The sequence below is a fragment of the Schistocerca cancellata genome, chromosome 3, assembly GCF_023864275.1.
Source record: "Schistocerca cancellata isolate TAMUIC-IGC-003103 chromosome 3, iqSchCanc2.1, whole genome shotgun sequence".
Taxonomy (NCBI): domain Eukaryota; kingdom Metazoa; phylum Arthropoda; class Insecta; order Orthoptera; family Acrididae; genus Schistocerca; species Schistocerca cancellata.
Window position 1 is genome coordinate 705,898,292 of NC_064628.1, and position 23,860 is coordinate 705,922,151.

The 23,860-nt window shown below is 45.4% G+C and overlaps 78 non-coding genes across 78 annotated transcripts; 26 read left to right on the forward strand and 52 right to left on the reverse strand.

Moving 5' to 3' along the window:
• Positions 1 to 12: 12 nt before the first annotated feature.
• Positions 13 to 84, reverse strand: Trnaw-cca (transfer RNA tryptophan (anticodon CCA)). The gene has a single exon. It is a non-coding gene; the product is annotated as a tRNA-Trp (tRNA).
• A 118-nt stretch (positions 85 to 202) lies between these two features.
• Positions 203 to 274, forward strand: Trnaa-cgc (transfer RNA alanine (anticodon CGC)). Its single transcript has one exon. It is a non-coding gene; the product is annotated as a tRNA-Ala (tRNA).
• A 274-nt stretch (positions 275 to 548) lies between these two features.
• Positions 549 to 620, reverse strand: Trnac-gca (transfer RNA cysteine (anticodon GCA)). The gene has a single exon. It is a non-coding gene; the product is annotated as a tRNA-Cys (tRNA).
• Positions 621 to 938: 318 nt separating this feature from the next.
• Trnaw-cca (transfer RNA tryptophan (anticodon CCA)) lies at positions 939 to 1,010 on the reverse strand. Its single transcript has one exon. It is a non-coding gene; the product is annotated as a tRNA-Trp (tRNA).
• Positions 1,011 to 1,128: 118 nt separating this feature from the next.
• Positions 1,129 to 1,200, forward strand: Trnaa-cgc (transfer RNA alanine (anticodon CGC)). Its single transcript has one exon. It is a non-coding gene; the product is annotated as a tRNA-Ala (tRNA).
• A 274-nt stretch (positions 1,201 to 1,474) lies between these two features.
• On the reverse strand, positions 1,475 to 1,546 carry Trnac-gca (transfer RNA cysteine (anticodon GCA)). The gene has a single exon. It is a non-coding gene; the product is annotated as a tRNA-Cys (tRNA).
• Positions 1,547 to 1,864: 318 nt separating this feature from the next.
• On the reverse strand, positions 1,865 to 1,936 carry Trnaw-cca (transfer RNA tryptophan (anticodon CCA)). The gene has a single exon. It is a non-coding gene; the product is annotated as a tRNA-Trp (tRNA).
• A 118-nt stretch (positions 1,937 to 2,054) lies between these two features.
• Trnaa-cgc (transfer RNA alanine (anticodon CGC)) lies at positions 2,055 to 2,126 on the forward strand. The gene has a single exon. It is a non-coding gene; the product is annotated as a tRNA-Ala (tRNA).
• Positions 2,127 to 2,400: 274 nt separating this feature from the next.
• Trnac-gca (transfer RNA cysteine (anticodon GCA)) lies at positions 2,401 to 2,472 on the reverse strand. The gene has a single exon. It is a non-coding gene; the product is annotated as a tRNA-Cys (tRNA).
• Positions 2,473 to 2,790: 318 nt separating this feature from the next.
• On the reverse strand, positions 2,791 to 2,862 carry Trnaw-cca (transfer RNA tryptophan (anticodon CCA)). The gene has a single exon. It is a non-coding gene; the product is annotated as a tRNA-Trp (tRNA).
• A 118-nt stretch (positions 2,863 to 2,980) lies between these two features.
• Positions 2,981 to 3,052, forward strand: Trnaa-cgc (transfer RNA alanine (anticodon CGC)). The gene has a single exon. It is a non-coding gene; the product is annotated as a tRNA-Ala (tRNA).
• Positions 3,053 to 3,326: 274 nt separating this feature from the next.
• Positions 3,327 to 3,398, reverse strand: Trnac-gca (transfer RNA cysteine (anticodon GCA)). Its single transcript has one exon. It is a non-coding gene; the product is annotated as a tRNA-Cys (tRNA).
• A 318-nt stretch (positions 3,399 to 3,716) lies between these two features.
• Positions 3,717 to 3,788, reverse strand: Trnaw-cca (transfer RNA tryptophan (anticodon CCA)). The gene has a single exon. It is a non-coding gene; the product is annotated as a tRNA-Trp (tRNA).
• A 118-nt stretch (positions 3,789 to 3,906) lies between these two features.
• Positions 3,907 to 3,978, forward strand: Trnaa-cgc (transfer RNA alanine (anticodon CGC)). The gene has a single exon. It is a non-coding gene; the product is annotated as a tRNA-Ala (tRNA).
• A 274-nt stretch (positions 3,979 to 4,252) lies between these two features.
• Positions 4,253 to 4,324, reverse strand: Trnac-gca (transfer RNA cysteine (anticodon GCA)). Its single transcript has one exon. It is a non-coding gene; the product is annotated as a tRNA-Cys (tRNA).
• Positions 4,325 to 4,642: 318 nt separating this feature from the next.
• Positions 4,643 to 4,714, reverse strand: Trnaw-cca (transfer RNA tryptophan (anticodon CCA)). The gene has a single exon. It is a non-coding gene; the product is annotated as a tRNA-Trp (tRNA).
• Positions 4,715 to 4,832: 118 nt separating this feature from the next.
• On the forward strand, positions 4,833 to 4,904 carry Trnaa-cgc (transfer RNA alanine (anticodon CGC)). The gene has a single exon. It is a non-coding gene; the product is annotated as a tRNA-Ala (tRNA).
• A 274-nt stretch (positions 4,905 to 5,178) lies between these two features.
• Trnac-gca (transfer RNA cysteine (anticodon GCA)) lies at positions 5,179 to 5,250 on the reverse strand. The gene has a single exon. It is a non-coding gene; the product is annotated as a tRNA-Cys (tRNA).
• A 318-nt stretch (positions 5,251 to 5,568) lies between these two features.
• On the reverse strand, positions 5,569 to 5,640 carry Trnaw-cca (transfer RNA tryptophan (anticodon CCA)). The gene has a single exon. It is a non-coding gene; the product is annotated as a tRNA-Trp (tRNA).
• Positions 5,641 to 5,758: 118 nt separating this feature from the next.
• Positions 5,759 to 5,830, forward strand: Trnaa-cgc (transfer RNA alanine (anticodon CGC)). The gene has a single exon. It is a non-coding gene; the product is annotated as a tRNA-Ala (tRNA).
• A 274-nt stretch (positions 5,831 to 6,104) lies between these two features.
• On the reverse strand, positions 6,105 to 6,176 carry Trnac-gca (transfer RNA cysteine (anticodon GCA)). Its single transcript has one exon. It is a non-coding gene; the product is annotated as a tRNA-Cys (tRNA).
• A 318-nt stretch (positions 6,177 to 6,494) lies between these two features.
• Trnaw-cca (transfer RNA tryptophan (anticodon CCA)) lies at positions 6,495 to 6,566 on the reverse strand. Its single transcript has one exon. It is a non-coding gene; the product is annotated as a tRNA-Trp (tRNA).
• Positions 6,567 to 6,684: 118 nt separating this feature from the next.
• On the forward strand, positions 6,685 to 6,756 carry Trnaa-cgc (transfer RNA alanine (anticodon CGC)). The gene has a single exon. It is a non-coding gene; the product is annotated as a tRNA-Ala (tRNA).
• Positions 6,757 to 7,030: 274 nt separating this feature from the next.
• On the reverse strand, positions 7,031 to 7,102 carry Trnac-gca (transfer RNA cysteine (anticodon GCA)). Its single transcript has one exon. It is a non-coding gene; the product is annotated as a tRNA-Cys (tRNA).
• A 318-nt stretch (positions 7,103 to 7,420) lies between these two features.
• Trnaw-cca (transfer RNA tryptophan (anticodon CCA)) lies at positions 7,421 to 7,492 on the reverse strand. The gene has a single exon. It is a non-coding gene; the product is annotated as a tRNA-Trp (tRNA).
• A 118-nt stretch (positions 7,493 to 7,610) lies between these two features.
• Trnaa-cgc (transfer RNA alanine (anticodon CGC)) lies at positions 7,611 to 7,682 on the forward strand. Its single transcript has one exon. It is a non-coding gene; the product is annotated as a tRNA-Ala (tRNA).
• Positions 7,683 to 7,956: 274 nt separating this feature from the next.
• Positions 7,957 to 8,028, reverse strand: Trnac-gca (transfer RNA cysteine (anticodon GCA)). Its single transcript has one exon. It is a non-coding gene; the product is annotated as a tRNA-Cys (tRNA).
• Positions 8,029 to 8,346: 318 nt separating this feature from the next.
• Positions 8,347 to 8,418, reverse strand: Trnaw-cca (transfer RNA tryptophan (anticodon CCA)). The gene has a single exon. It is a non-coding gene; the product is annotated as a tRNA-Trp (tRNA).
• Positions 8,419 to 8,536: 118 nt separating this feature from the next.
• Positions 8,537 to 8,608, forward strand: Trnaa-cgc (transfer RNA alanine (anticodon CGC)). The gene has a single exon. It is a non-coding gene; the product is annotated as a tRNA-Ala (tRNA).
• Positions 8,609 to 8,882: 274 nt separating this feature from the next.
• On the reverse strand, positions 8,883 to 8,954 carry Trnac-gca (transfer RNA cysteine (anticodon GCA)). Its single transcript has one exon. It is a non-coding gene; the product is annotated as a tRNA-Cys (tRNA).
• Positions 8,955 to 9,272: 318 nt separating this feature from the next.
• On the reverse strand, positions 9,273 to 9,344 carry Trnaw-cca (transfer RNA tryptophan (anticodon CCA)). The gene has a single exon. It is a non-coding gene; the product is annotated as a tRNA-Trp (tRNA).
• Positions 9,345 to 9,462: 118 nt separating this feature from the next.
• Trnaa-cgc (transfer RNA alanine (anticodon CGC)) lies at positions 9,463 to 9,534 on the forward strand. The gene has a single exon. It is a non-coding gene; the product is annotated as a tRNA-Ala (tRNA).
• A 274-nt stretch (positions 9,535 to 9,808) lies between these two features.
• Positions 9,809 to 9,880, reverse strand: Trnac-gca (transfer RNA cysteine (anticodon GCA)). Its single transcript has one exon. It is a non-coding gene; the product is annotated as a tRNA-Cys (tRNA).
• Positions 9,881 to 10,198: 318 nt separating this feature from the next.
• Positions 10,199 to 10,270, reverse strand: Trnaw-cca (transfer RNA tryptophan (anticodon CCA)). Its single transcript has one exon. It is a non-coding gene; the product is annotated as a tRNA-Trp (tRNA).
• A 118-nt stretch (positions 10,271 to 10,388) lies between these two features.
• Positions 10,389 to 10,460, forward strand: Trnaa-cgc (transfer RNA alanine (anticodon CGC)). Its single transcript has one exon. It is a non-coding gene; the product is annotated as a tRNA-Ala (tRNA).
• Positions 10,461 to 10,734: 274 nt separating this feature from the next.
• On the reverse strand, positions 10,735 to 10,806 carry Trnac-gca (transfer RNA cysteine (anticodon GCA)). The gene has a single exon. It is a non-coding gene; the product is annotated as a tRNA-Cys (tRNA).
• Positions 10,807 to 11,124: 318 nt separating this feature from the next.
• Trnaw-cca (transfer RNA tryptophan (anticodon CCA)) lies at positions 11,125 to 11,196 on the reverse strand. The gene has a single exon. It is a non-coding gene; the product is annotated as a tRNA-Trp (tRNA).
• A 118-nt stretch (positions 11,197 to 11,314) lies between these two features.
• On the forward strand, positions 11,315 to 11,386 carry Trnaa-cgc (transfer RNA alanine (anticodon CGC)). Its single transcript has one exon. It is a non-coding gene; the product is annotated as a tRNA-Ala (tRNA).
• Positions 11,387 to 11,660: 274 nt separating this feature from the next.
• Trnac-gca (transfer RNA cysteine (anticodon GCA)) lies at positions 11,661 to 11,732 on the reverse strand. Its single transcript has one exon. It is a non-coding gene; the product is annotated as a tRNA-Cys (tRNA).
• A 318-nt stretch (positions 11,733 to 12,050) lies between these two features.
• Positions 12,051 to 12,122, reverse strand: Trnaw-cca (transfer RNA tryptophan (anticodon CCA)). Its single transcript has one exon. It is a non-coding gene; the product is annotated as a tRNA-Trp (tRNA).
• Positions 12,123 to 12,240: 118 nt separating this feature from the next.
• Positions 12,241 to 12,312, forward strand: Trnaa-cgc (transfer RNA alanine (anticodon CGC)). Its single transcript has one exon. It is a non-coding gene; the product is annotated as a tRNA-Ala (tRNA).
• A 274-nt stretch (positions 12,313 to 12,586) lies between these two features.
• Positions 12,587 to 12,658, reverse strand: Trnac-gca (transfer RNA cysteine (anticodon GCA)). The gene has a single exon. It is a non-coding gene; the product is annotated as a tRNA-Cys (tRNA).
• Positions 12,659 to 12,976: 318 nt separating this feature from the next.
• On the reverse strand, positions 12,977 to 13,048 carry Trnaw-cca (transfer RNA tryptophan (anticodon CCA)). Its single transcript has one exon. It is a non-coding gene; the product is annotated as a tRNA-Trp (tRNA).
• Positions 13,049 to 13,166: 118 nt separating this feature from the next.
• Positions 13,167 to 13,238, forward strand: Trnaa-cgc (transfer RNA alanine (anticodon CGC)). Its single transcript has one exon. It is a non-coding gene; the product is annotated as a tRNA-Ala (tRNA).
• Positions 13,239 to 13,512: 274 nt separating this feature from the next.
• Positions 13,513 to 13,584, reverse strand: Trnac-gca (transfer RNA cysteine (anticodon GCA)). Its single transcript has one exon. It is a non-coding gene; the product is annotated as a tRNA-Cys (tRNA).
• A 318-nt stretch (positions 13,585 to 13,902) lies between these two features.
• Trnaw-cca (transfer RNA tryptophan (anticodon CCA)) lies at positions 13,903 to 13,974 on the reverse strand. The gene has a single exon. It is a non-coding gene; the product is annotated as a tRNA-Trp (tRNA).
• Positions 13,975 to 14,092: 118 nt separating this feature from the next.
• Trnaa-cgc (transfer RNA alanine (anticodon CGC)) lies at positions 14,093 to 14,164 on the forward strand. Its single transcript has one exon. It is a non-coding gene; the product is annotated as a tRNA-Ala (tRNA).
• Positions 14,165 to 14,438: 274 nt separating this feature from the next.
• Trnac-gca (transfer RNA cysteine (anticodon GCA)) lies at positions 14,439 to 14,510 on the reverse strand. Its single transcript has one exon. It is a non-coding gene; the product is annotated as a tRNA-Cys (tRNA).
• Positions 14,511 to 14,828: 318 nt separating this feature from the next.
• Trnaw-cca (transfer RNA tryptophan (anticodon CCA)) lies at positions 14,829 to 14,900 on the reverse strand. Its single transcript has one exon. It is a non-coding gene; the product is annotated as a tRNA-Trp (tRNA).
• Positions 14,901 to 15,018: 118 nt separating this feature from the next.
• Trnaa-cgc (transfer RNA alanine (anticodon CGC)) lies at positions 15,019 to 15,090 on the forward strand. Its single transcript has one exon. It is a non-coding gene; the product is annotated as a tRNA-Ala (tRNA).
• A 274-nt stretch (positions 15,091 to 15,364) lies between these two features.
• On the reverse strand, positions 15,365 to 15,436 carry Trnac-gca (transfer RNA cysteine (anticodon GCA)). The gene has a single exon. It is a non-coding gene; the product is annotated as a tRNA-Cys (tRNA).
• Positions 15,437 to 15,754: 318 nt separating this feature from the next.
• Trnaw-cca (transfer RNA tryptophan (anticodon CCA)) lies at positions 15,755 to 15,826 on the reverse strand. Its single transcript has one exon. It is a non-coding gene; the product is annotated as a tRNA-Trp (tRNA).
• Positions 15,827 to 15,944: 118 nt separating this feature from the next.
• Trnaa-cgc (transfer RNA alanine (anticodon CGC)) lies at positions 15,945 to 16,016 on the forward strand. The gene has a single exon. It is a non-coding gene; the product is annotated as a tRNA-Ala (tRNA).
• Positions 16,017 to 16,290: 274 nt separating this feature from the next.
• Positions 16,291 to 16,362, reverse strand: Trnac-gca (transfer RNA cysteine (anticodon GCA)). The gene has a single exon. It is a non-coding gene; the product is annotated as a tRNA-Cys (tRNA).
• Positions 16,363 to 16,680: 318 nt separating this feature from the next.
• Trnaw-cca (transfer RNA tryptophan (anticodon CCA)) lies at positions 16,681 to 16,752 on the reverse strand. Its single transcript has one exon. It is a non-coding gene; the product is annotated as a tRNA-Trp (tRNA).
• Positions 16,753 to 16,870: 118 nt separating this feature from the next.
• Trnaa-cgc (transfer RNA alanine (anticodon CGC)) lies at positions 16,871 to 16,942 on the forward strand. The gene has a single exon. It is a non-coding gene; the product is annotated as a tRNA-Ala (tRNA).
• Positions 16,943 to 17,216: 274 nt separating this feature from the next.
• Trnac-gca (transfer RNA cysteine (anticodon GCA)) lies at positions 17,217 to 17,288 on the reverse strand. The gene has a single exon. It is a non-coding gene; the product is annotated as a tRNA-Cys (tRNA).
• Positions 17,289 to 17,606: 318 nt separating this feature from the next.
• On the reverse strand, positions 17,607 to 17,678 carry Trnaw-cca (transfer RNA tryptophan (anticodon CCA)). Its single transcript has one exon. It is a non-coding gene; the product is annotated as a tRNA-Trp (tRNA).
• A 118-nt stretch (positions 17,679 to 17,796) lies between these two features.
• Trnaa-cgc (transfer RNA alanine (anticodon CGC)) lies at positions 17,797 to 17,868 on the forward strand. Its single transcript has one exon. It is a non-coding gene; the product is annotated as a tRNA-Ala (tRNA).
• Positions 17,869 to 18,142: 274 nt separating this feature from the next.
• Trnac-gca (transfer RNA cysteine (anticodon GCA)) lies at positions 18,143 to 18,214 on the reverse strand. The gene has a single exon. It is a non-coding gene; the product is annotated as a tRNA-Cys (tRNA).
• A 318-nt stretch (positions 18,215 to 18,532) lies between these two features.
• On the reverse strand, positions 18,533 to 18,604 carry Trnaw-cca (transfer RNA tryptophan (anticodon CCA)). The gene has a single exon. It is a non-coding gene; the product is annotated as a tRNA-Trp (tRNA).
• A 118-nt stretch (positions 18,605 to 18,722) lies between these two features.
• Positions 18,723 to 18,794, forward strand: Trnaa-cgc (transfer RNA alanine (anticodon CGC)). Its single transcript has one exon. It is a non-coding gene; the product is annotated as a tRNA-Ala (tRNA).
• A 274-nt stretch (positions 18,795 to 19,068) lies between these two features.
• Trnac-gca (transfer RNA cysteine (anticodon GCA)) lies at positions 19,069 to 19,140 on the reverse strand. Its single transcript has one exon. It is a non-coding gene; the product is annotated as a tRNA-Cys (tRNA).
• Positions 19,141 to 19,458: 318 nt separating this feature from the next.
• On the reverse strand, positions 19,459 to 19,530 carry Trnaw-cca (transfer RNA tryptophan (anticodon CCA)). Its single transcript has one exon. It is a non-coding gene; the product is annotated as a tRNA-Trp (tRNA).
• Positions 19,531 to 19,648: 118 nt separating this feature from the next.
• Trnaa-cgc (transfer RNA alanine (anticodon CGC)) lies at positions 19,649 to 19,720 on the forward strand. The gene has a single exon. It is a non-coding gene; the product is annotated as a tRNA-Ala (tRNA).
• A 274-nt stretch (positions 19,721 to 19,994) lies between these two features.
• Trnac-gca (transfer RNA cysteine (anticodon GCA)) lies at positions 19,995 to 20,066 on the reverse strand. Its single transcript has one exon. It is a non-coding gene; the product is annotated as a tRNA-Cys (tRNA).
• Positions 20,067 to 20,384: 318 nt separating this feature from the next.
• Positions 20,385 to 20,456, reverse strand: Trnaw-cca (transfer RNA tryptophan (anticodon CCA)). Its single transcript has one exon. It is a non-coding gene; the product is annotated as a tRNA-Trp (tRNA).
• A 118-nt stretch (positions 20,457 to 20,574) lies between these two features.
• On the forward strand, positions 20,575 to 20,646 carry Trnaa-cgc (transfer RNA alanine (anticodon CGC)). Its single transcript has one exon. It is a non-coding gene; the product is annotated as a tRNA-Ala (tRNA).
• Positions 20,647 to 20,920: 274 nt separating this feature from the next.
• Trnac-gca (transfer RNA cysteine (anticodon GCA)) lies at positions 20,921 to 20,992 on the reverse strand. The gene has a single exon. It is a non-coding gene; the product is annotated as a tRNA-Cys (tRNA).
• A 318-nt stretch (positions 20,993 to 21,310) lies between these two features.
• On the reverse strand, positions 21,311 to 21,382 carry Trnaw-cca (transfer RNA tryptophan (anticodon CCA)). The gene has a single exon. It is a non-coding gene; the product is annotated as a tRNA-Trp (tRNA).
• Positions 21,383 to 21,500: 118 nt separating this feature from the next.
• On the forward strand, positions 21,501 to 21,572 carry Trnaa-cgc (transfer RNA alanine (anticodon CGC)). Its single transcript has one exon. It is a non-coding gene; the product is annotated as a tRNA-Ala (tRNA).
• Positions 21,573 to 21,846: 274 nt separating this feature from the next.
• Positions 21,847 to 21,918, reverse strand: Trnac-gca (transfer RNA cysteine (anticodon GCA)). Its single transcript has one exon. It is a non-coding gene; the product is annotated as a tRNA-Cys (tRNA).
• A 318-nt stretch (positions 21,919 to 22,236) lies between these two features.
• Positions 22,237 to 22,308, reverse strand: Trnaw-cca (transfer RNA tryptophan (anticodon CCA)). The gene has a single exon. It is a non-coding gene; the product is annotated as a tRNA-Trp (tRNA).
• A 118-nt stretch (positions 22,309 to 22,426) lies between these two features.
• Trnaa-cgc (transfer RNA alanine (anticodon CGC)) lies at positions 22,427 to 22,498 on the forward strand. The gene has a single exon. It is a non-coding gene; the product is annotated as a tRNA-Ala (tRNA).
• Positions 22,499 to 22,772: 274 nt separating this feature from the next.
• On the reverse strand, positions 22,773 to 22,844 carry Trnac-gca (transfer RNA cysteine (anticodon GCA)). The gene has a single exon. It is a non-coding gene; the product is annotated as a tRNA-Cys (tRNA).
• Positions 22,845 to 23,162: 318 nt separating this feature from the next.
• Positions 23,163 to 23,234, reverse strand: Trnaw-cca (transfer RNA tryptophan (anticodon CCA)). Its single transcript has one exon. It is a non-coding gene; the product is annotated as a tRNA-Trp (tRNA).
• A 118-nt stretch (positions 23,235 to 23,352) lies between these two features.
• Trnaa-cgc (transfer RNA alanine (anticodon CGC)) lies at positions 23,353 to 23,424 on the forward strand. The gene has a single exon. It is a non-coding gene; the product is annotated as a tRNA-Ala (tRNA).
• Positions 23,425 to 23,698: 274 nt separating this feature from the next.
• On the reverse strand, positions 23,699 to 23,770 carry Trnac-gca (transfer RNA cysteine (anticodon GCA)). The gene has a single exon. It is a non-coding gene; the product is annotated as a tRNA-Cys (tRNA).
• Between the last annotated feature and the right edge of the window lie 90 nt (positions 23,771 to 23,860).

The following is a 23,860-nucleotide window of genomic DNA, read 5'->3' on the forward strand; positions in this document are numbered from 1 at the left end:
AAAATTTCATTGTGACCCCGACGTGATTTGAACACGCAACCTTCTGATCTGGAGTCAGACGCGCTACCGTTGCGCCACGGAGTCGACGCTGCTTAGGTCTTGTCATGAATAGGTTCCTCGAAAACTTACTGTACCGTTCAAACGTAAGAAATAATGACAGTAGTATCCAGGAGAGACTCGTCCCAGATGTACTTGCTCTGGCGGGGGTGTAACTCAGTGGTAGAGTGTCTGCTTCGCATGCAGAAGGTCCTGGGTTCAAATCCCAGCTCCTCCAATTTTTGTTTCTCCGTGCAGCAGTACATGAAAACTTTTGCCTATCACCATATTCTATAAAATTCAGTGTACAAGATTCTTCCCCCAAGCAAGTGGATTTCGTACAGTTCGACCTCATGGCGGCAGGACGATGACCTGCAAGACCCTTGGCTGCGATCCTCCCATTGAAATGTTGCTCCAAAGCCTTCGGTATGGCGTGCGGAGTGCATCTCAAACATGTATTTGCAACTCACCGCGACAATCGTCTTTTGTTTTTTCGAGATACTGAAAAATGAAGGGGGCACCCGGGATTGAACCGGGGACCTCTCGATCTGCAGTCGAATGCTCTACGACTGAGCTATACCCCCTTTCACGATCTTCCTATTCCCATAACTTAACGAAAAATATTACACTCTGCCTGGCTAAAGACGTCTAATCGAGCAAAATATCGTGTAATCATTATCTCTCAGTTATATATTAGCGTTAAACGATATAAATATCAAAAATACTAGACACCTCGCGCCTGGAGAAAGTGCGAGTCGGCGCCTTCACCTTAATGTCAGAATGCGAAAATTGCACTAGTAGCTTTTTTCAAGCAAGTTCTGTTCGTCCGTTCTTTGTAATCGTTTGGTATCTGATTAAACTGACATACTCGCCTATGGCTTTCGTAAACGAAAATTTCATTGTGACCCCGACGTGATTTGAACACGCAACCTTCTGATCTGGAGTCAGACGCGCTACCGTTGCGCCACGGAGTCGACGCTGCTTAGGTCTTGTCATGAATAGGTTCCTCGAAAACTTACTGTACCGTTCAAACCTAAGAAATAATGACAGTAGTATCCAGGAGAGACTCGTCCCAGATGTACTTGCTCTGGCGGGGGTGTAACTCAGTGGTAGAGTGTCTGCTTCGCATGCAGAAAGTCCTGGGTTCAAATCCCAGCTCCTCCAATTTTTGTTTCTCCGTGCAGCAGTACATGAAAACTTTTGCCTATCACCATATTCTATAAAATTCAGTGTACAAGATTCTTCCCCCAAGCAAGTGGATTTCGTACAGTTCGACCTCATGGCGGCAGGACGATGACCTGCAAGACCCTTGGCTGCGATCCTCCCATTGAAATGTTGCTCCAAAGCCTTCGGTATGGCGTGCGGAGTGCATCTCAAACATGTATTTGCAACTCACCGCGACAATCGTCTTTTGTTTTTTCGAGATACTGAAAAATGAAGGGGGCACCCAGGATTGAACCGGGGACCTCTCGATCTGCAGTCGAATGCTCTACGACTGAGCTATACCCCCTTTCACGATCTTCCTATTCCCATAACTTAACGAAAAATATTACACTCTGCCTGGCTAAAGACGTCTAATCGAGCAAAATATCGTGTAATCATTATCTCTCAGTTATATATTAGCGTTAAACGATATAAATATCAAAAATACTAGACACCTCGCGCCTGGAGAAAGTGCGAGTCGGCGCCTTCACCTTAATGTCAGAATGCGAAAATTGCACTAGTAGCTTTTTTCAAGCAAGTTCTGTTCGTCCGTTCTTTGTAATCGTTTGGTATCTGATTAAACTGACATACTCGCCTATGGCTTTCGTAAACGAAAATTTCATTGTGACCCCGACGTGATTTGAACACGCAACCTTCTGATCTGGAGTCAGACGCGCTACCGTTGCGCCACGGAGTCGACGCTGCTTAGGTCTTGTCATGAATAGGTTCCTCGAAAACTTACTGTACCGTTCAAACGTAAGAAATAATGACAGTAGTATCCAGGAGAGACTCGTCCCAGATGTACTTGCTCTGGCGGGGGTGTAACTCAGTGGTAGAGTGTCTGCTTCGCATGCAGAAGGTCCTGGGTTCAAATCCCAGCTCCTCCAATTTTTGTTTCTCCGTGCAGCAGTACATGAAAACTTTTGCCTATCACCATATTCTATAAAATTCAGTGTACAAGATTCTTCCCCCAAGCAAGTGGATTTCGTACAGTTCGACCTCATGGCGGCAGGACGATGACCTGCAAGACCCTTGGCTGCGATCCTCCCATTGAAATGTTGCTCCAAAGCCTTCGGTATGGCGTGCGGAGTGCATCTCAAACATGTATTTGCAACTCACCGCGACAATCGTCTTTTGTTTTTTCGAGATACTGAAAAATGAAGGGGGCACCCGGGATTGAACCGGGGACCTCTCGATCTGCAGTCGAATGCTCTACGACTGAGCTATACCCCCTTTCACGATCTTCCTATTCCCATAACTTAACGAAAAATATTACACTCTGCCTGGCTAAAGACGTCTAATCGAGCAAAATATCGTGTAATCATTATCTCTCAGTTATATATTAGCGTTAAACGATATAAATATCAAAAATACTAGACACCTCGCGCCTGGAGAAAGTGCGAGTCGGCGCCTTCACCTTAATGTCAGAATGCGAAAATTGCACTAGTAGCTTTTTTCAAGCAAGTTCTGTTCGTCCGTTCTTTGTAATCGTTTGGTATCTGATTAAACTGACATACTCGCCTATGGCTTTCGTAAACGAAAATTTCATTGTGACCCCGACGTGATTTGAACACGCAACCTTCTGATCTGGAGTCAGACGCGCTACCGTTGCGCCACGGAGTCGACGCTGCTTAGGTCTTGTCATGAATAGGTTCCTCGAAAACTTACTGTACCGTTCAAACCTAAGAAATAATGACAGTAGTATCCAGGAGAGACTCGTCCCAGATGTACTTGCTCTGGCGGGGGTGTAACTCAGTGGTAGAGTGTCTGCTTCGCATGCAGAAAGTCCTGGGTTCAAATCCCAGCTCCTCCAATTTTTGTTTCTCCGTGCAGCAGTACATGAAAACTTTTGCCTATCACCATATTCTATAAAATTCAGTGTACAAGATTCTTCCCCCAAGCAAGTGGATTTCGTACAGTTCGACCTCATGGCGGCAGGACGATGACCTGCAAGACCCTTGGCTGCGATCCTCCCATTGAAATGTTGCTCCAAAGCCTTCGGTATGGCGTGCGGAGTGCATCTCAAACATGTATTTGCAACTCACCGCGACAATCGTCTTTTGTTTTTTCGAGATACTGAAAAATGAAGGGGGCACCCGGGATTGAACCGGGGACCTCTCGATCTGCAGTCGAATGCTCTACGACTGAGCTATACCCCCTTTCACGATCTTCCTATTCCCATAACTTAACGAAAAATATTACACTCTGCCTGGCTAAAGACGTCTAATCGAGCAAAATATCGTGTAATCATTATCTCTCAGTTATATATTAGCGTTAAACGATATAAATATCAAAAATACTAGACACCTCGCGCCTGGAGAAAGTGCGAGTCGGCGCCTTCACCTTAATGTCAGAATGCGAAAATTGCACTAGTAGCTTTTTTCAAGCAAGTTCTGTTCGTCCGTTCTTTGTAATCGTTTGGTATCTGATTAAACTGACATACTCGCCTATGGCTTTCGTAAACGAAAATTTCATTGTGACCCCGACGTGATTTGAACACGCAACCTTCTGATCTGGAGTCAGACGCGCTACCGTTGCGCCACGGAGTCGACGCTGCTTAGGTCTTGTCATGAATAGGTTCCTCGAAAACTTACTGTACCGTTCAAACCTAAGAAATAATGACAGTAGTATCCAGGAGAGACTCGTCCCAGATGTACTTGCTCTGGCGGGGGTGTAACTCAGTGGTAGAGTGTCTGCTTCGCATGCAGAAAGTCCTGGGTTCAAATCCCAGCTCCTCCAATTTTTGTTTCTCCGTGCAGCAGTACATGAAAACTTTTGCCTATCACCATATTCTATAAAATTCAGTGTACAAGATTCTTCCCCCAAGCAAGTGGATTTCGTACAGTTCGACCTCATGGCGGCAGGACGATGACCTGCAAGACCCTTGGCTGCGATCCTCCCATTGAAATGTTGCTCCAAAGCCTTCGGTATGGCGTGCGGAGTGCATCTCAAACATGTATTTGCAACTCACCGCGACAATCGTCTTTTGTTTTTTCGAGATACTGAAAAATGAAGGGGGCACCCGGGATTGAACCGGGGACCTCTCGATCTGCAGTCGAATGCTCTACGACTGAGCTATACCCCCTTTCACGATCTTCCTATTCCCATAACTTAACGAAAAATATTACACTCTGCCTGGCTAAAGACGTCTAATCGAGCAAAATATCGTGTAATCATTATCTCTCAGTTATATATTAGCGTTAAACGATATAAATATCAAAAATACTAGACACCTCGCGCCTGGAGAAAGTGCGAGTCGGCGCCTTCACCTTAATGTCAGAATGCGAAAATTGCACTAGTAGCTTTTTTCAAGCAAGTTCTGTTCGTCCGTTCTTTGTAATCGTTTGGTATCTGATTAAACTGACATACTCGCCTATGGCTTTCGTAAACGAAAATTTCATTGTGACCCCGACGTGATTTGAACACGCAACCTTCTGATCTGGAGTCAGACGCGCTACCGTTGCGCCACGGAGTCGACGCTGCTTAGGTCTTGTCATGAATAGGTTCCTCGAAAACTTACTGTACCGTTCAAACCTAAGAAATAATGACAGTAGTATCCAGGAGAGACTCGTCCCAGATGTACTTGCTCTGGCGGGGGTGTAACTCAGTGGTAGAGTGTCTGCTTCGCATGCAGAAAGTCCTGGGTTCAAATCCCAGCTCCTCCAATTTTTGTTTCTCCGTGCAGCAGTACATGAAAACTTTTGCCTATCACCATATTCTATAAAATTCAGTGTACAAGATTCTTCCCCCAAGCAAGTGGATTTCGTACAGTTCGACCTCATGGCGGCAGGACGATGACCTGCAAGACCCTTGGCTGCGATCCTCCCATTGAAATGTTGCTCCAAAGCCTTCGGTATGGCGTGCGGAGTGCATCTCAAACATGTATTTGCAACTCACCGCGACAATCGTCTTTTGTTTTTTCGAGATACTGAAAAATGAAGGTGGCACCCGGGATTGAACCGGGGACCTCTCGATCTGCAGTCGAATGCTCTACGACTGAGCTATACCCCCTTTCACTATCTTCCTGTTCCCATAACTTAACGAAAAATATTACACTCTGCCTGGCTAAAGACGTCTAATCGAGCAAAATATCGTGTAATCATTATCTCTCAGTTATATATTAGCGTTAAACGATATAAATATCAAAAATACTAGACACCTCGCGCCTGGAGAAAGTGCGAGTCGGCGCCTTCACCTTAATGTCAGAATGCGAAAATTGCACTAGTAGCTTTTTTCAAGCAAGTTCTGTTCGTCCGTTCTTTGTAATCGTTTGGTATCTGATTAAACTGACATACTCGCCTATGGCTTTCGTAAACGAAAATTTCATTGTGACCCCGACGTAATTTGAACACGCAACCTTCTGATCTGGAGTCAGACGCGCTACCGTTGCGCCACGGAGTCGACGCTGCTTAGGTCTTGTCATGAATAGGTTCCTCGAAAACTTACTGTACCGTTCAAACCTAAGAAATAATGACAGTAGTATCCAGGAGAGACTCGTCCCAGATGTACTTGCTCTGGCGGGGGTGTAACTCAGTGGTAGAGTGTCTGCTTCGCATGCAGAAAGTCCTGGGTTCAAATCCCAGCTCCTCCAATTTTTGTTTCTCCGTGCAGCAGTACATGAAAACTTTTGCCTATCACCATATTCTATAAAATTCAGTGTACAAGATTCTTCCCCCAAGCAAGTGGATTTCGTACAGTTCGACCTCATGGCGGCAGGACGATGACCTGCAAGACCCTTGGCTGCGATCCTCCCATTGAAATGTTGCTCCAAAGCCTTCGGTATGGCGTGCGGAGTGCATCTCAAACATGTATTTGCAACTCACCGCGACAATCGTCTTTTGTTTTTTCGAGATACTGAAAAATGAAGGGGGCACCCGGGATTGAACCGGGGACCTCTCGATCTGCAGTCGAATGCTCTACGACTGAGCTATACCCCCTTTCACGATCTTCCTATTCCCATAACTTAACGAAAAATATTACACTCTGCCTGGCTAAAGACGTCTAATCGAGCAAAATATCGTGTAATCATTATCTCTCAGTTATATATTAGCGTTAAACGATATAAATATCAAAAATACTAGACACCTCGCGCCTGGAGAAAGTGCGAGTCGGCGCCTTCACCTTAATGTCAGAATGCGAAAATTGCACTAGTAGCTTTTTTCAAGCAAGTTCTGTTCGTCCGTTCTTTGTAATCGTTTGGTATCTGATTAAACTGACATACTCGCCTATGGCTTTCGTAAACGAAAATTTCATTGTGACCCCGACGTGATTTGAACACGCAACCTTCTGATCTGGAGTCAGACGCGCTACCGTTGCGCCACGGAGTCGACGCTGCTTAGGTCTTGTCATGAATAGGTTCCTCGAAAACTTACTGTACCGTTCAAACCTAAGAAATAATGACAGTAGTATCCAGGAGAGACTCGTCCCAGATGTACTTGCTCTGGCGGGGGTGTAACTCAGTGGTAGAGTGTCTGCTTCGCATGCACAAAGTCCTGGGTTCAAATCCCAGCTCCTCCAATTTTTGTTTCTCCGTGCAGCAGTACATGAAAACTTTTGCCTATCACCATATTCTATAAAATTCAGTGTACAAGATTCTTCCCCCAAGCAAGTGGATTTCGTACAGTTCGACCTCATGGCGGCAGGACGATGACCTGCAAGACCCTTGGCTGCGATCCTCCCATTGAAATGTTGCTCCAAAGCCTTCGGTATGGCGTGCGGAGTGCATCTCAAACATGTATTTGCAACTCACCGCGACAATCGTCTTTTGTTTTTTCGAGATACTGAAAAATGAAGGGGGCACCCGGGATTGAACCGGGGACCTCTCGATCTGCAGTCGAATGCTCTACGACTGAGCTATACCCCCTTTCACGATCTTCCTATTCCCATAACTTAACGAAAAATATTACACTCTGCCTGGCTAAAGACGTCTAATCGAGCAAAATATCGTGTAATCATTATCTCTCAGTTATATATTAGCGTTAAACGATATAAATATCAAAAATACTAGACACCTCGCGCCTGGAGAAAGTGCGAGTCGGCGCCTTCACCTTAATGTCAGAATGCGAAAATTGCACTAGTAGCTTTTTTCAAGCAAGTTCTGTTCGTCCGTTCTTTGTAATCGTTTGGTATCTGATTAAACTGACATACTCGCCTATGGCTTTCGTAAACGAAAATTTCATTGTGACCCCGACGTGATTTGAACACGCAACCTTCTGATCTGGAGTCAGACGCGCTACCGTTGCGCCACGGAGTCGACGCTGCTTAGGTCTTGTCATGAATAGGTTCCTCGAAAACTTACTGTACCGTTCAAACCTAAGAAATAATGACAGTAGTATCCAGGAGAGACTCGTCCCAGATGTACTTGCTCTGGCGGGGGTGTAACTCAGTGGTAGAGTGTCTGCTTCGCATGCAGAAAGTCCTGGGTTCAAATCCCAGCTCCTCCAATTTTTGTTTCTCCGTGCAGCAGTACATGAAAACTTTTGCCTATCACCATATTCTATAAAATTCAGTGTACAAGATTCTTCCCCCAAGCAAGTGGATTTCGTACAGTTCGACCTCATGGCGGCAGGACGATGACCTGCAAGACCCTTGGCTGCGATCCTCCCATTGAAATGTTGCTCCAAAGCCTTCGGTATGGCGTGCGGAGTGCATCTCAAACATGTATTTGCAACTCACCGCGACAATCGTCTTTTGTTTTTTCGAGATACTGAAAAATGAAGGGGGCACCCGGGATTGAACCGGGGACCTCTCGATCTGCAGTCGAATGCTCTACGACTGAGCTATACCCCCTTTCACGATCTTCCTATTCCCATAACTTAACGAAAAATATTACACTCTGCCTGGCTAAAGACGTCTAATCGAGCAAAATATCGTGTAATCATTATCTCTCAGTTATATATTAGCGTTAAACGATATAAATATCAAAAATACTAGACACCTCGCGCCTGGAGAAAGTGCGAGTCGGCGCCTTCACCTTAATGTCAGAATGCGAAAATTGCACTAGTAGCTTTTTTCAAGCAAGTTCTGTTCGTCCGTTCTTTGTAATCGTTTGGTATCTGATTAAACTGACATACTCGCCTATGGCTTTCGTAAACGAAAATTTCATTGTGACCCCGACGTGATTTGAACACGCAACCTTCTGATCTGGAGTCAGACGCGCTACCGTTGCGCCACGGAGTCGACGCTGCTTAGGTCTTGTCATGAATAGGTTCCTCGAAAACTTACTGTACCGTTCAAACCTAAGAAATAATGACAGTAGTATCCAGGAGAGACTCGTCCCAGATGTACTTGCTCTGGCGGGGGTGTAACTCAGTGGTAGAGTGTCTGCTTCGCATGCAGAAAGTCCTGGGTTCAAATCCCAGCTCCTCCAACTTTTGTTTCTCCGTGCAGCAGTACATGAAAACTTTTGCCTATCACCATATTCTATAAAATTCAGTGTACAAGATTCTTCCCCCAAGCAAGTGGATTTCGTACAGTTCGACCTCATGGCGGCAGGACGATGACCTGCAAGACCCTTGGCTGCGATCCTCCCATTGAAATGTTGCTCCAAAGCCTTCGGTATGGCGTGCGGAGTGCATCTCAAACATGTATTTGCAACTCACCGCGACAATCGTCTTTTGTTTTTTCGAGATACTGAAAAATGAAGGGGGCACCCGGGATTGAACCGGGGACCTCTCGATCTGCAGTCGAATGCTCTACGACTGAGCTATACCCCCTTTCACGATCTTCCTATTCCCATAACTTAACGAAAAATATTACACTCTGCCTGGCTAAAGACGTCTAATCGAGCAAAATATCGTGTAATCATTATCTCTCAGTTATATATTAGCGTTAAACGATATAAATATCAAAAATACTAGACACCTCGCGCCTGGAGAAAGTGCGAGTCGGCGCCTTCACCTTAATGTCAGAATGCGAAAATTGCACTAGTAGCTTTTTTCAAGCAAGTTCTGTTCGTCCGTTCTTTGTAATCGTTTGGTATCTGATTAAACTGACATACTCGCCTATGGCTTTCGTAAACGAAAATTTCATTGTGACCCCGACGTGATTTGAACACGCAACCTTCTGATCTGGAGTCAGACGCGCTACCGTTGCGCCACGGAGTCGACGCTGCTTAGGTCTTGTCATGAATAGGTTCCTCGAAAACTTACTGTACCGTTCAAACCTAAGAAATAATGACAGTAGTATCCAGGAGAGACTCGTCCCAGATGTACTTGCTCTGGCGGGGGTGTAACTCAGTGGTAGAGTGTCTGCTTCGCATGCAGAAAGTCCTGGGTTCAAATCCCAGCTCCTCCAACTTTTGTTTCTCCGTGCAGCAGTACATGAAAACTTTTGCCTATCACCATATTCTATAAAATTCAGTGTACAAGATTCTTCCCCCAAGCAAGTGGATTTCGTACAGTTCGACCTCATGGCGGCAGGACGATGACCTGCAAGACCCTTGGCTGCGATCCTCCCATTGAAATGTTGCTCCAAAGCCTTCGGTATGGCGTGCGGAGTGCATCTCAAACATGTATTTGCAACTCACCGCGACAATCGTCTTTTGTTTTTTCGAGATACTGAAAAATGAAGGGGGCACCCGGGATTGAACCGGGGACCTCTCGATCTGCAGTCGAATGCTCTACGACTGAGCTATACCCCCTTTCACGATCTTCCTATTCCCATAACTTAACGAAAAATATTACACTCTGCCTGGCTAAAGACGTCTAATCGAGCAAAATATCGTGTAATCATTATCTCTCAGTTATATATTAGCGTTAAACGATATAAATATCAAAAATACTAGACACCTCGCGCCTGGAGAAAGTGCGAGTCGGCGCCTTCACCTTAATGTCAGAATGCGAAAATTGCACTAGTAGCTTTTTTCAAGCAAGTTCTGTTCGTCCGTTCTTTGTAATCGTTTGGTATCTGATTAAACTGACATACTCGCCTATGGCTTTCGTAAACGAAAATTTCATTGTGACCCCGACGTGATTTGAACACGCAACCTTCTGATCTGGAGTCAGACGCGCTACCGTTGCGCCACGGAGTCGACGCTGCTTAGGTCTTGTCATGAATAGGTTCCTCGAAAACTTACTGTACCGTTCAAACCTAAGAAATAATGACAGTAGTATCCAGGAGAGACTCGTCCCAGATGTACTTGCTCTGGCGGGGGTGTAACTCAGTGGTAGAGTGTCTGCTTCGCATGCAGAAAGTCCTGGGTTCAAATCCCAGCTCCTCCAATTTTTGTTTCTCCGTGCAGCAGTACATGAAAACTTTTGCCTATCACCATATTCTATAAAATTCAGTGTACAAGATTCTTCCCCCAAGCAAGTGGATTTCGTACAGTTCGACCTCATGGCGGCAGGACGATGACCTGCAAGACCCTTGGCTGCGATCCTCCCATTGAAATGTTGCTCCAAAGCCTTCGGTATGGCGTGCGGAGTGCATCTCAAACATGTATTTGCAACTCACCGCGACAATCGTCTTTTGTTTTTTCGAGATACTGAAAAATGAAGGGGGCACCCGGGATTGAACCGGGGACCTCTCGATCTGCAGTCGAATGCTCTACGACTGAGCTATACCCCCTTTCACGATCTTCCTATTCCCATAACTTAACGAAAAATATTACACTCTGCCTGGCTAAAGACGTCTAATCGAGCAAAATATCGTGTAATCATTATCTCTCAGTTATATATTAGCGTTAAACGATATAAATATCAAAAATACTAGACACCTCGCGCCTGGAGAAAGTGCGAGTCGGCGCCTTCACCTTAATGTCAGAATGCGAAAATTGCACTAGTAGCTTTTTTCAAGCAAGTTCTGTTCGTCCGTTCTTTGTAATCGTTTGGTATCTGATTAAACTGACATACTCGCCTATGGCTTTCGTAAACGAAAATTTCATTGTGACCCCTACGTGATTTGAACACGCAACCTTCTGATCTGGAGTCAGACGCGCTACCGTTGCGCCACGGAGTCGACGCTGCTTAGGTCTTGTCATGAATAGGTTCCTCGAAAACTTACTGTACCGTTCAAACCTAAGAAATAATGACAGTAGTATCCAGGAGAGACTCGTCCCAGATGTACTTGCTCTGGCGGGGGTGTAACTCAGTGGTAGAGTGTCTGCTTCGCATGCAGAAAGTCCTGGGTTCAAATCCCAGCTCCTCCAATTTTTGTTTCTCCGTGCAGCAGTACATGAAAACTTTTGCCTATCACCATATTCTATAAAATTCAGTGTACAAGATTCTTCCCCCAAGCAAGTGGATTTCGTACAGTTCGACCTCATGGCGGCAGGACGATGACCTGCAAGACCCTTGGCTGCGATCCTCCCATTGAAATGTTGCTCCAAAGCCTTCGGTATGGCGTGCGGAGTGCATCTCAAACATGTATTTGCAACTCACCGCGACAATCGTCTTTTGTTTTTTCGAGATACTGAAAAATGAAGGGGGCACCCGGGATTGAACCGGGGACCTCTCGATCTGCAGTCGAATGCTCTACGACTGAGCTATACCCCCTTTCACGATCTTCCTATTCCCATAACTTAACGAAAAATATTACACTCTGCCTGGCTAAAGACGTCTAATCGAGCAAAATATCGTGTAATCATTATCTCTCAGTTATATATTAGCGTTAAACGATATAAATATCAAAAATACTAGACACCTCGCGCCTGGAGAAAGTGCGAGTCGGCGCCTTCACCTTAATGTCAGAATGCGAAAATTGCACTAGTAGCTTTTTTCAAGCAAGTTCTGTTCGTCCGTTCTTTGTAATCGTTTGGTATCTGATTGAACTGACATACTCGCCTATGGCTTTCGTAAACGAAAATTTCATTGTGACCCCGACGTGATTTGAACACGCAACCTTCTGATCTGGAGTCAGACGCGCTACCGTTGCGCCACGGAGTCGACGCTGCTTAGGTCTTGTCATGAATAGGTTCCTCGAAAACTTACTGTACCGTTCAAACCTAAGAAATAATGACAGTAGTATCCAGGAGAGACTCGTCCCAGATGTACTTGCTCTGGCGGGGGTGTAACTCAGTGGTAGAGTGTCTGCTTCGCATGCACAAAGTCCTGGGTTCAAATCCCAGCTCCTCCAATTTTTGTTTCTCCGTGCAGCAGTACATGAAAACTTTTGCCTATCACCATATTCTATAAAATTCAGTGTACAAGATTCTTCCCCCAAGCAAGTGGATTTCGTACAGTTCGACCTCATGGCGGCAGGACGATGACCTGCAAGACCCTTGGCTGCGATCCTCCCATTGAAATGTTGCTCCAAAGCCTTCGGTATGGCGTGCGGAGTGCATCTCAAACATGTATTTGCAACTCACCGCGACAATCGTCTTTTGTTTTTTCGAGATACTGAAAAATGAAGGGGGCACCCGGGATTGAACCGGGGACCTCTCGATCTGCAGTCGAATGCTCTACGACTGAGCTATACCCCCTTTCACGATCTTCCTATTCCCATAACTTAACGAAAAATATTACACTCTGCCTGGCTAAAGACGTCTAATCGAGCAAAATATCGTGTAATCATTATCTCTCAGTTATATATTAGCGTTAAACGATATAAATATCAAAAATACTAGACACCTCGCGCCTGGAGAAAGTGCGAGTCGGCGCCTTCACCTTAATGTCAGAATGCGAAAATTGCACTAGTAGCTTTTTTCAAGCAAGTTCTGTTCGTCCGTTCTTTGTAATCGTTTGGTATCTGATTAAACTGACATACTCGCCTATGGCTTTCGTAAACGAAAATTTCATTGTGACCCCGACGTGATTTGAACACGCAACCTTCTGATCTGGAGTCAGACGCGCTACCGTTGCGCCACGGAGTCGACGCTGCTTAGGTCTTGTCATGAATAGGTTCCTCGAAAACTTACTGTACCGTTCAAACCTAAGAAATAATGACAGTAGTATCCAGGAGAGACTCGTCCCAGATGTACTTGCTCTGGCGGGGGTGTAACTCAGTGGTAGAGTGTCTGCTTCGCATGCAGAAAGTCCTGGGTTCAAATCCCAGCTCCTCCAATTTTTGTTTCTCCGTGCAGCAGTACATGAAAACTTTTGCCTATCACCATATTCTATAAAATTCAGTGTACAAGATTCTTCCCTCAAGCAAGTGGATTTCGTACAGTTCGACCTCATGGCGGCAGGACGATGACCTGCAAGACCCTTGGCTGCGATCCTCCCATTGAAATGTTGCTCCAAAGCCTTCGGTATGGCGTGCGGAGTGCATCTCAAACATGTATTTGCAACTCACCGCGACAATCGTCTTTTGTTTTTTCGAGATACTGAAAAATGAAGGGGGCACCCGGGATTGAACCGGGGACCTCTCGATCTGCAGTCGAATGCTCTACGACTGAGCTATACCCCCTTTCACGATCTTCCTATTCCCATAACTTAACGAAAAATATTACACTCTGCCTGGCTAAAGACGTCTAATCGAGCAAAATATCGTGTAATCATTATCTCTCAGTTATATATTAGCGTTAAACGATATAAATATCAAAAATACTAGACACCTCGCGCCTGGAGAAAGTGCGAGTCGGCGCCTTCACCTTAATGTCAGAATGCGAAAATTGCACTAGTAGCTTTTTTCAAGCAAGTTCTGTTCGTCCGTTCTTTGTAATCGTTTGGTATCTGATTAAACTGACATACTCGCCTATGGCTTTCGTAAACGAAAATTTCATTGTGACCCCGACGTGATTTGAACACGCAACCTTCTGATCTGGAGTCAGACGCGCTACCGTTGCGCCACGGAGTCGACGCTGCTTAGGTCTTGTCATGAATAGGTTCCTCGAAAACTTACTGTACCGTTCAAACCTAAGAAATAATGACAGTAGTATCCAGGAGAGACTCGTCCCAGATGTACTTGCTCTGGCGGGGGTGTAACTCAGTGGTAGAGTGTCTGCTTCGCATGCAGAAAGTCCTGGGTTCAAATCCCAGCTCCTCCAATTTTTGTTTCTCCGTGCAGCAGTACATGAAAACTTTTGCCTATCACCATATTCTATAAAATTCAGTGTACAAGATTCTTCCCTCAAGCAAGTGGATTTCGTACAGTTCGACCTCATGGCGGCAGGACGATGACCTGCAAGACCCTTGGCTGCGATCCTCCCATTGAAATGTTGCTCCAAAGCCTTCGGTATGGCGTGCGGAGTGCATCTCAAACATGTATTTGCAACTCACCGCGACAATCGTCTTTTGTTTTTTCGAGATACTGAAAAATGAAGGGGGCACCCGGGATTGAACCGGGGACCTCTCGATCTGCAGTCGAATGCTCTACGACTGAGCTATACCCCCTTTCACGATCTTCCTATTCCCATAACTTAACGAAAAATATTACACTCTGCCTGGCTAAAGACGTCTAATCGAGCAAAATATCGTGTAATCATTATCTCTCAGTTATATATTAGCGTTAAACGATATAAATATCAAAAATACTAGACACCTCGCGCCTGGAGAAAGTGCGAGTCGGCGCCTTCACCTTAATGTCAGAATGCGAAAATTGCACTAGTAGCTTTTTTCAAGCAAGTTCTGTTCGTCCGTTCTTTGTAATCGTTTGGTATCTGATTAAACTGACATACTCGCCTATGGCTTTCGTAAACGAAAATTTCATTGTGACCCCGACGTGATTTGAACACGCAACCTTCTGATCTGGAGTCAGACGCGCTACCGTTGCGCCACGGAGTCGACGCTGCTTAGGTCTTGTCATGAATAGGTTCCTCGAAAACTTACTGTACCGTTCAAACCTAAGAAATAATGACAGTAGTATCCAGGAGAGACTCGTCCCAGATGTACTTGCTCTGGCGGGGGTGTAACTCAGTGGTAGAGTGTCTGCTTCGCATGCAGAAAGTCCTGGGTTCAAATCCCAGCTCCTCCAATTTTTGTTTCTCCGTGCAGCAGTACATGAAAACTTTTGCCTATCACCATATTCTATAAAATTCAGTGTACAAGATTCTTCCCCCAAGCAAGTGGATTTCGTACAGTTCGACCTCATGGCGGCAGGACGATGACCTGCAAGACCCTTGGCTGCGATCCTCCCATTGAAATGTTGCTCCAAAGCCTTCGGTATGGCGTGCGGAGTGCATCTCAAACATGTATTTGCAACTCACCGCGACAATCGTCTTTTGTTTTTTCGAGATACTGAAAAATGAAGGGGGCACCCGGGATTGAACCGGGGACCTCTCGATCTGCAGTCGAATGCTCTACGACTGAGCTATACCCCCTTTCACGATCTTCCTATTCCCATAACTTAACGAAAAATATTACACTCTGCCTGGCTAAAGACGTCTAATCGAGCAAAATATCGTGTAATCATTATCTCTCAGTTATATATTAGCGTTAAACGATATAAATATCAAAAATACTAGACACCTCGCGCCTGGAGAAAGTGCGAGTCGGCGCCTTCACCTTAATGTCAGAATGCGAAAATTGCACTAGTAGCTTTTTTCAAGCAAGTTCTGTTCGTCCGTTCTTTGTAATCGTTTGGTATCTGATTGAACTGACATACTCGCCTATGGCTTTCGTAAACGAAAATTTCATTGTGACCCCGACGTGATTTGAACACGCAACCTTCTGATCTGGAGTCAGACGCGCTACCGTTGCGCCACGGAGTCGACGCTGCTTAGGTCTTGTCATGAATAGGTTCCTCGAAAACTTACTGTACCGTTCAAACCTAAGAAATAATGACAGTAGTATCCAGGAGAGACTCGTCCCAGATGTACTTGCTCTGGCGGGGGTGTAACTCAGTGGTAGAGTGTCTGCTTCGCATGCACAAAGTCCTGGGTTCAAATCCCAGCTCCTCCAATTTTTGTTTCTCCGTGCAGCAGTACATGAAAACTTTTGCCTATCACCATATTCTATAAAATTCAGTGTACAAGATTCTTCCCCCAAGCAAGTGGATTTCGTACAGTTCGACCTCATGGCGGCAGGACGATGACCTGCAAGACCCTTGGCTGCGATCCTCCCATTGAAATGTTGCTCCAAAGCCTTCGGTATGGCGTGCGGAGTGCATCTCAAACATGTATTTGCAACTCACCGCGACAATCGTCTTTTGTTTTTTCGAGATACTGAAAAATGAAGGGGGCACCCGGGATTGAACCGGGGACCTCTCGATCTGCAGTCGAATGCTCTACGACTGAGCTATACCCCCTTTCACGATCTTCCTATTCCCATAACTTAACGAAAAATATTACACTCTGCCTGGCTAAAGACGTCTAATCGAGCAAAATATCGTGTAATCATTATCTCTCAGTTATATATTAGCGTTAAACGATATAAATATCAAAAATACTAGACACCTCGCGCCTGGAGAAAGTGCGAGTCGGCGCCTTCACCTTAATGTCAGAATGCGAAAATTGCACTAGTAGCTTTTTTCAAGCAAGTTCTGTTCGTCCGTTCTTTGTAATCGTTTGGTATCTGATTAAACTGACATACTCGCCTATGGCTTTCGTAAACGAAAATTTCATTGTGACCCCGACGTGATTTGAACACGCAACCTTCTGATCTGGAGTCAGACGCGCTACCGTTGCGCCACGGAGTCGACGCTGCTTAGGTCTTGTCATGAATAGGTTCCTCGAAAACTTACTGTACCGTTCAAACCTAAGAAATAATGACAGTAGTATCCAGGAGAGACTCGTCCCAGATGTACTTGCTCTGGCGGGGGTGTAACTCAGTGGTAGAGTGTCTGCTTCGCATGCAGAAAGTCCTGGGTTCAAATCCCAGCTCCTCCAATTTTTGTTTCTCCGTGCAGCAGTACATGAAAACTTTTGCCTATCACCATATTCTATAAAATTCAGTGTACAAGATTCTTCCCCCAAGCAAGTGGATTTCGTACAGTTCGACCTCATGGCGGCAGGACGATGACCTGCAAGACCCTTGGCTGCGATCCTCCCATTGAAATGTTGCTCCAAAGCCTTCGGTATGGCGTGCGGAGTGCATCTCAAACATGTATTTGCAACTCACCGCGACAATCGTCTTTTGTTTTTTCGAGATACTGAAAAATGAAGGGGGCACCCGGGATTGAACCGGGGACCTCTCGATCTGCAGTCGAATGCTCTACGACTGAGCTATACCCCCTTTCACGATCTTCCTATTCCCATAACTTAACGAAAAATATTACACTCTGCCTGGCTAAAGACGTCTAATCGAGCAAAATATCGTGTAATCATTATCTCTCAGTTATATATTAGCGTTAAACGATATAAATATCAAAAATACTAGACACCTCGCGCCTGGAGAAAGTGCGAGTCGGCGCCTTCACCTTAATGTCAGAATGCGAAAATTGCACTAGTAGCTTTTTTCAAGCAAGTTCTGTTCGTCCGTTCTTTGTAATCGTTTGGTATCTGATTGAACTGACATACTCGCCTATGGCTTTCGTAAACGAAAATTTCATTGTGACCCCGACGTGATTTGAACACGCAACCTTCTGATCTGGAGTCAGACGCGCTACCGTTGCGCCACGGAGTCGACGCTGCTTAGGTCTTGTCATGAATAGGTTCCTCGAAAACTTACTGTACCGTTCAAACCTAAGAAATAATGACAGTAGTATCCAGGAGAGACTCGTCCCAGATGTACTTGCTCTGGCGGGGGTGTAACTCAGTGGTAGAGTGTCTGCTTCGCATGCAGAAAGTCCTGGGTTCAAATCCCAGCTCCTCCAATTTTTGTTTCTCCGTGCAGCAGTACATGAAAACTTTTGCCTATCACCATATTCTATAAAATTCAGTGTACAAGATTCTTCCCCCAAGCAAGTGGATTTCGTACAGTTCGACCTCATGGCGGCAGGACGATGACCTGCAAGACCCTTGGCTGCGATCCTCCCATTGAAATGTTGCTCCAAAGCCTTCGGTATGGCGTGCGGAGTGCATCTCAAACATGTATTTGCAACTCACCGCGACAATCGTCTTTTGTTTTTTCGAGATACTGAAAAATGAAGGGGGCACCCGGGATTGAACCGGGGACCTCTCGATCTGCAGTCGAATGCTCTACGACTGAGCTATACCCCCTTTCACGATCTTCCTATTCCCATAACTTAACGAAAAATATTACACTCTGCCTGGCTAAAGACGTCTAATCGAGCAAAATATCGTGTAATCATTATCTCTCAGTTATATATTAGCGTTAAACGATATAAATATCAAAAATACTAGACACCTCGCGCCTGGAGAAAGTGCGAGTCGGCGCCTTCACCTTAATGTCAGAATGCGAAAATTGCACTAGTAGCTTTTTTCAAGCAAGTTCTGTTCGTCCGTTCTTTGTAATCGTTTGGTATCTGATTAAACTGACATACTCGCCTATGGCTTTCGTAAACGAAAATTTCATTGTGACCCCGACGTGATTTGAACACGCAACCTTCTGATCTGGAGTCAGACGCGCTACCGTTGCGCCACGGAGTCGACGCTGCTTAGGTCTTGTCATGAATAGGTTCCTCGAAAACTTACTGTACCGTTCAAACCTAAGAAATAATGACAGTAGTATCCAGGAGAGACTCGTCCCAGATGTACTTGCTCTGGCGGGGGTGTAACTCAGTGGTAGAGTGTCTGCTTCGCATGCAGAAAGTCCTGGGTTCAAATCCCAGCTCCTCCAATTTTTGTTTCTCCGTGCAGCAGTACATGAAAACTTTTGCCTATCACCATATTCTATAAAATTCAGTGTACAAGATTCTTCCCCCAAGCAAGTGGATTTCGTACAGTTCGACCTCATGGCGGCAGGACGATGACCTGCAAGACCCTTGGCTGCGATCCTCCCATTGAAATGTTGCTCCAAAGCCTTCGGTATGGCGTGCGGAGTGCATCTCAAACATGTATTTGCAACTCACCGCGACAATCGTCTTTTGTTTTTTCGAGATACTGAAAAATGAAGGGGGCACCCGGGATTGAACCGGGGACCTCTCGATCTGCAGTCGAATGCTCTACGACTGAGCTATACCCCCTTTCACGATCTTCCTATTCCCATAACTTAACGAAAAATATTACACTCTGCCTGGCTAAAGACGTCTAATCGAGCAAAATATCGTGTAATCATTATCTCTCAGTTATATATTAGCGTTAAACGATATAAATATCAAAAATACTAGACACCTCGCGCCTGGAGAAAGTGCGAGTCGGCGCCTTCACCTTAATGTCAGAATGCGAAAATTGCACTAGTAGCTTTTTTCAAGCAAGTTCTGTTCGTCCGTTCTTTGTAATCGTTTGGTATCTGATTAAACTGACATACTCGCCTATGGCTTTCGTAAACGAAAATTTCATTGTGACCCCGACGTGATTTGAACACGCAACCTTCTGATCTGGAGTCAGACGCGCTACCGTTGCGCCACGGAGTCGACGCTGCTTAGGACTTGTCATGAATAGGTTCCTCGAAAACTTACTGTACCGTTCAAACCTAAGAAATAATGACAGTAGTATCCAGGAGAGACTCGTCCCAGATGTACTTGCTCTGGCGGGGGTGTAACTCAGTGGTAGAGTGTCTGCTTCGCATGCAGAAAGTCCTGGGTTCAAATCCCAGCTCCTCCAATTTTTGTTTCTCCGTGCAGCAGTACATGAAAACTTTTGCCTATCACCATATTCTATAAAATTCAGTGTACAAGATTCTTCCCCCAAGCAAGTGGATTTCGTACAGTTCGACCTCATGGCGGCAGGACGATGACCTGCAAGACCCTTGGCTGCGATCCTCCCATTGAAATGTTGCTCCAAAGCCTTCGGTATGGCGTGCGGAGTGCATCTCAAACATGTATTTGCAACTCACCGCGACAATCGTCTTTTGTTTTTTCGAGATACTGAAAAATGAAGGGGGCACCCGGGATTGAACCGGGGACCTCTCGATCTGCAGTCGAATGCTCTACGACTGAGCTATACCCCCTTTCACGATCTTCCTATTCCCATAACTTAACGAAAAATATTACACTCTGCCTGGCTAAAGACGTCTAATCGAGCAAAATATCGTGTAATCATTATCTCTCAGTTATATATTAGCGTTAAACGATATAAATATCAAAAATACTAGACACCTCGCGCCTGGAGAAAGTGCGAGTCGGCGCCTTCACCTTAATGTCAGAATGCGAAAATTGCACTAGTAGCTTTTTTCAAGCAAGTTCTGTTCGTCCGTTCTTTGTAATCGTTTGGTATCTGATTGAACTGACATACTCGCCTATGGCTTTCGTAAACGAAAATTTCATTGTGACCCCGACGTGATTTGAACACGCAACCTTCTGATCTGGAGTCAGACGCGCTACCGTTGCGCCACGGAGTCGACGCTGCTTAGGTCTTGTCATGAATAGGTTCCTCGAAAACTTACTGTACCGTTCAAACCTAAGAAATAATGACAGTAGTATCCAGGAGAGACTCGTCCCAGATGTACTTGCTCTGGCGGGGGTGTAACTCAGTGGTAGAGTGTCTGCTTCGCATGCAGAAAGTCCTGGGTTCAAATCCCAGCTCCTCCAATTTTTGTTTCTCCGTGCAGCAGTACATGAAAACTTTTGCCTATCACCATATTCTATAAAATTCAGTGTACAAGATTCTTCCCCCAAGCAAGTGGATTTCGTACAGTTCGACCTCATGGCGGCAGGACGATGACCTGCAAGACCCTTGGCTGCGATCCTCCCATTGAAATGTTGCTCCAAAGCCTTCGGTATGGCGTGCGGAGTGCATCTCAAACATGTATTTGCAACTCACCGCGACAATCGTCTTTTGTTTTTTCGAGATACTGAAAAATGAAGGGGGCACCCGGGATTGAACCGGGGACCTCTCGATCTGCAGTCGAATGCTCTACGACTGAGCTATACCCCCTTTCACGATCTTCCTATTCCCATAACTTAACGAAAAATATTACACTCTGCCTGGCTAAAGACGTCTAATCGAGCAAAATATCGTGTAATCATTATCTCTCAGTTATATATTAGCGTTAAACGATATAAATATCAAAAATACTAGACACCTCGCGCCTGGAGAAAGTGCGAGTCGGCGCCTTCACCTTAATGTCAGAATGCGAAAATTGCACTAGTAGCTTTTTTCAAGCAAGTTCTGTTCGTCCGTTCTTTGTAATCGTTTGGTATCTGATTAAACTGACATACTCGCCTATGGCTTTCGTAAACGAAAATTTCATTGTGACCGCGACGTGATTTGAACACGCAACCTTCTGATCTGGAGTCAGACGCGCTACCGTTGCGCCACGGAGTCGACGCTGCTTAGGTCTTGTCATGAATAGGTTCCTCGAAAACTTACTGTACCGTTCAAACCTAAGAAATAATGACAGTAGTATCCAGGAGAGACTCGTCCCAGATGTACTTGCTCTGGCGGGGGTGTAACTCAGTGGTAGAGTGTCTGCTTCGCATGCAGAAAGTCCTGGGTTCAAATCCCAGCTCCTCCAATTTTTGTTTCTCCGTGCAGCAGTACATGAAAACTTTTGCCTATCACCATATTCTATAAAATTCAGTGTACAAGATTCTTCCCCCAAGCAAGTGGATTTCGTACAGTTCGACCTCATGGCGGCAGGACGATGACCTGCAAGACCCTTGGCTGCGATCCTCCCATTGAAATGTTGCTCCAAAGCCTTCGGTATGGCGTGCGGAGTGCATCTCAAACATGTATTTGCAACTCACCGCGACAATCGTCTTTTGTTTTTTCGAGATACTGAAAAATGAAGGGGGCACCCGGGATTGAACCGGGGACCTCTCGATCTGCAGTCGAATGCTCTACGACTGAGCTATACCCCCTTTCACGATCTTCCTATTCCCATAACTTAACGAAAAATATTACACTCTGCCTGGCTAAAGACGTCTAATCGAGCAAAATATCGTGTAATCATTATCTCTCAGTTATATATTAGCGTTAAACGATATAAATATCAAAAATACTAGACACCTCGCGCCTGGAGAAAGTGCGAGTCGGCGCCTTCACCTTAATGTCAGAATGCGAAAATTGCACTAGTAGCTTTTTTCAAGCAAGTTCTGTTCGTCCGTTCTTTGTAATCGTTTGGTATCTGATTAAACTGACATACTCGCCTATGGCTTTCGTAAACGAAAATTTCATTGTGACCCCGACGTGATTTGAACACGCAACCTTCTGATCTGGAGTCAGACGCGCTACCGTTGCGCCACGGAGTCGACGCTGCTTAGGTCTTGTCATGAATAGGTTCCTCGAAAACTTACTGTACCGTTCAAACCTAAGAAATAATGACAGTAGTATCCAGGAGAGACTCGTCCCAGATGTACTTGCTCTGGCGGGGGTGTAACTCAGTGGTAGAGTGTCTGCTTCGCATGCAGAAAGTCCTGGGTTCAAATCCCAGCTCCTCCAATTTTTGTTTCTCCGTGCAGCAGTACATGAAAACTTTTGCCTATCACCATATTCTATAAAATTCAGTGTACAAGATTCTTCCCCCAAGCAAGTGGATTTCGTACAGTTCGACCTCATGGCGGCAGGACGATGACCTGCAAGACCCTTGGCTGCGATCCTCCCATTGAAATGTTGCTCCAAAGCCTTCGGTATGGCGTGCGGAGTGCATCTCAAACATGTATTTGCAACTCACCGCGACAATCGTCTTTTGTTTTTTCGAGATACTGAAAAATGAAGGGGGCACCCGGGATTGAACCGGGGACCTCTCGATCTGCAGTCGAATGCTCTACGACTGAGCTATACCCCCTTTCACGATCTTCCTATTCCCATAACTTAACGAAAAATATTACACTCTGCCTGGCTAAAGACGTCTAATCGAGCAAAATATCGTGTAATCATTATCTCTCAGTTATATATTAGCGTTAAACGATATAAATATCAAAAATACTAGACACCTCGCGCCTGGAGAAAGTGCGAGTCGGCGCCTTCACCTTAATGTCAGAATGCGAAAATTGCACTAGTAGCTTTTTTCAAGCAAGTTCTGTTCGTCCGTTCTTTGTAATCGTTTGGTATCTGATTAAACTGACATACTCGCCTATGGCTTTCGTAAACGAAAATTTCATTGTGACCCCGACGTGATTTGAACACGCAACCTTCTGATCTGGAGTCAGACGCGCTACCGTTGCGCCACGGAGTCGACGCTGCTTAGGTCTTGTCATGAATAGGTTCCTCGAAAACTTACTGTACCGTTCAAACCTAAGAAATAATGACAGTAGTATCCAGGAGAGACTCGTCCCAGATGTACTTGCTCTGGCGGGGGTGTAACTCAGTGGTAGAGTGTCTGCTTCGCATGCAGAAAGTCCTGGGTTCAAATCCCAGCTCCTCCAATTTTTGTTTCTCCGTGCAGCAGTACATGAAAACTTTTGCCTATCACCATATTCTATAAAATTCAGTGTACAAGATTCTTCCCCCAAGCAAGTGGATTTCGTACAGTTCGACCTCATGGCGGCAGGACGATGACCTGCAAGACCCTTGGCTGCGATCCTCCCATTGAAATGTTGCTCCAAAGCCTTCGGTATGGCGTGCGGAGTGCATCTCAAACATGTATTTGCAACTCACCGCGACAATCGTCTTTTGTTTTTTCGAGATACTGAAAAATGAAGGGGGCACCCGGGATTGAACCGGGGACCTCTCGATCTGCAGTCGAATGCTCTACGACTGAGCTATACCCCCTTTCACGATCTTCCTATTCCCATAACTTAACGAAAAATATTACACTCTGCCTGGCTAAAGACGTCTAATCGAGCAAAATATCGTGTAATC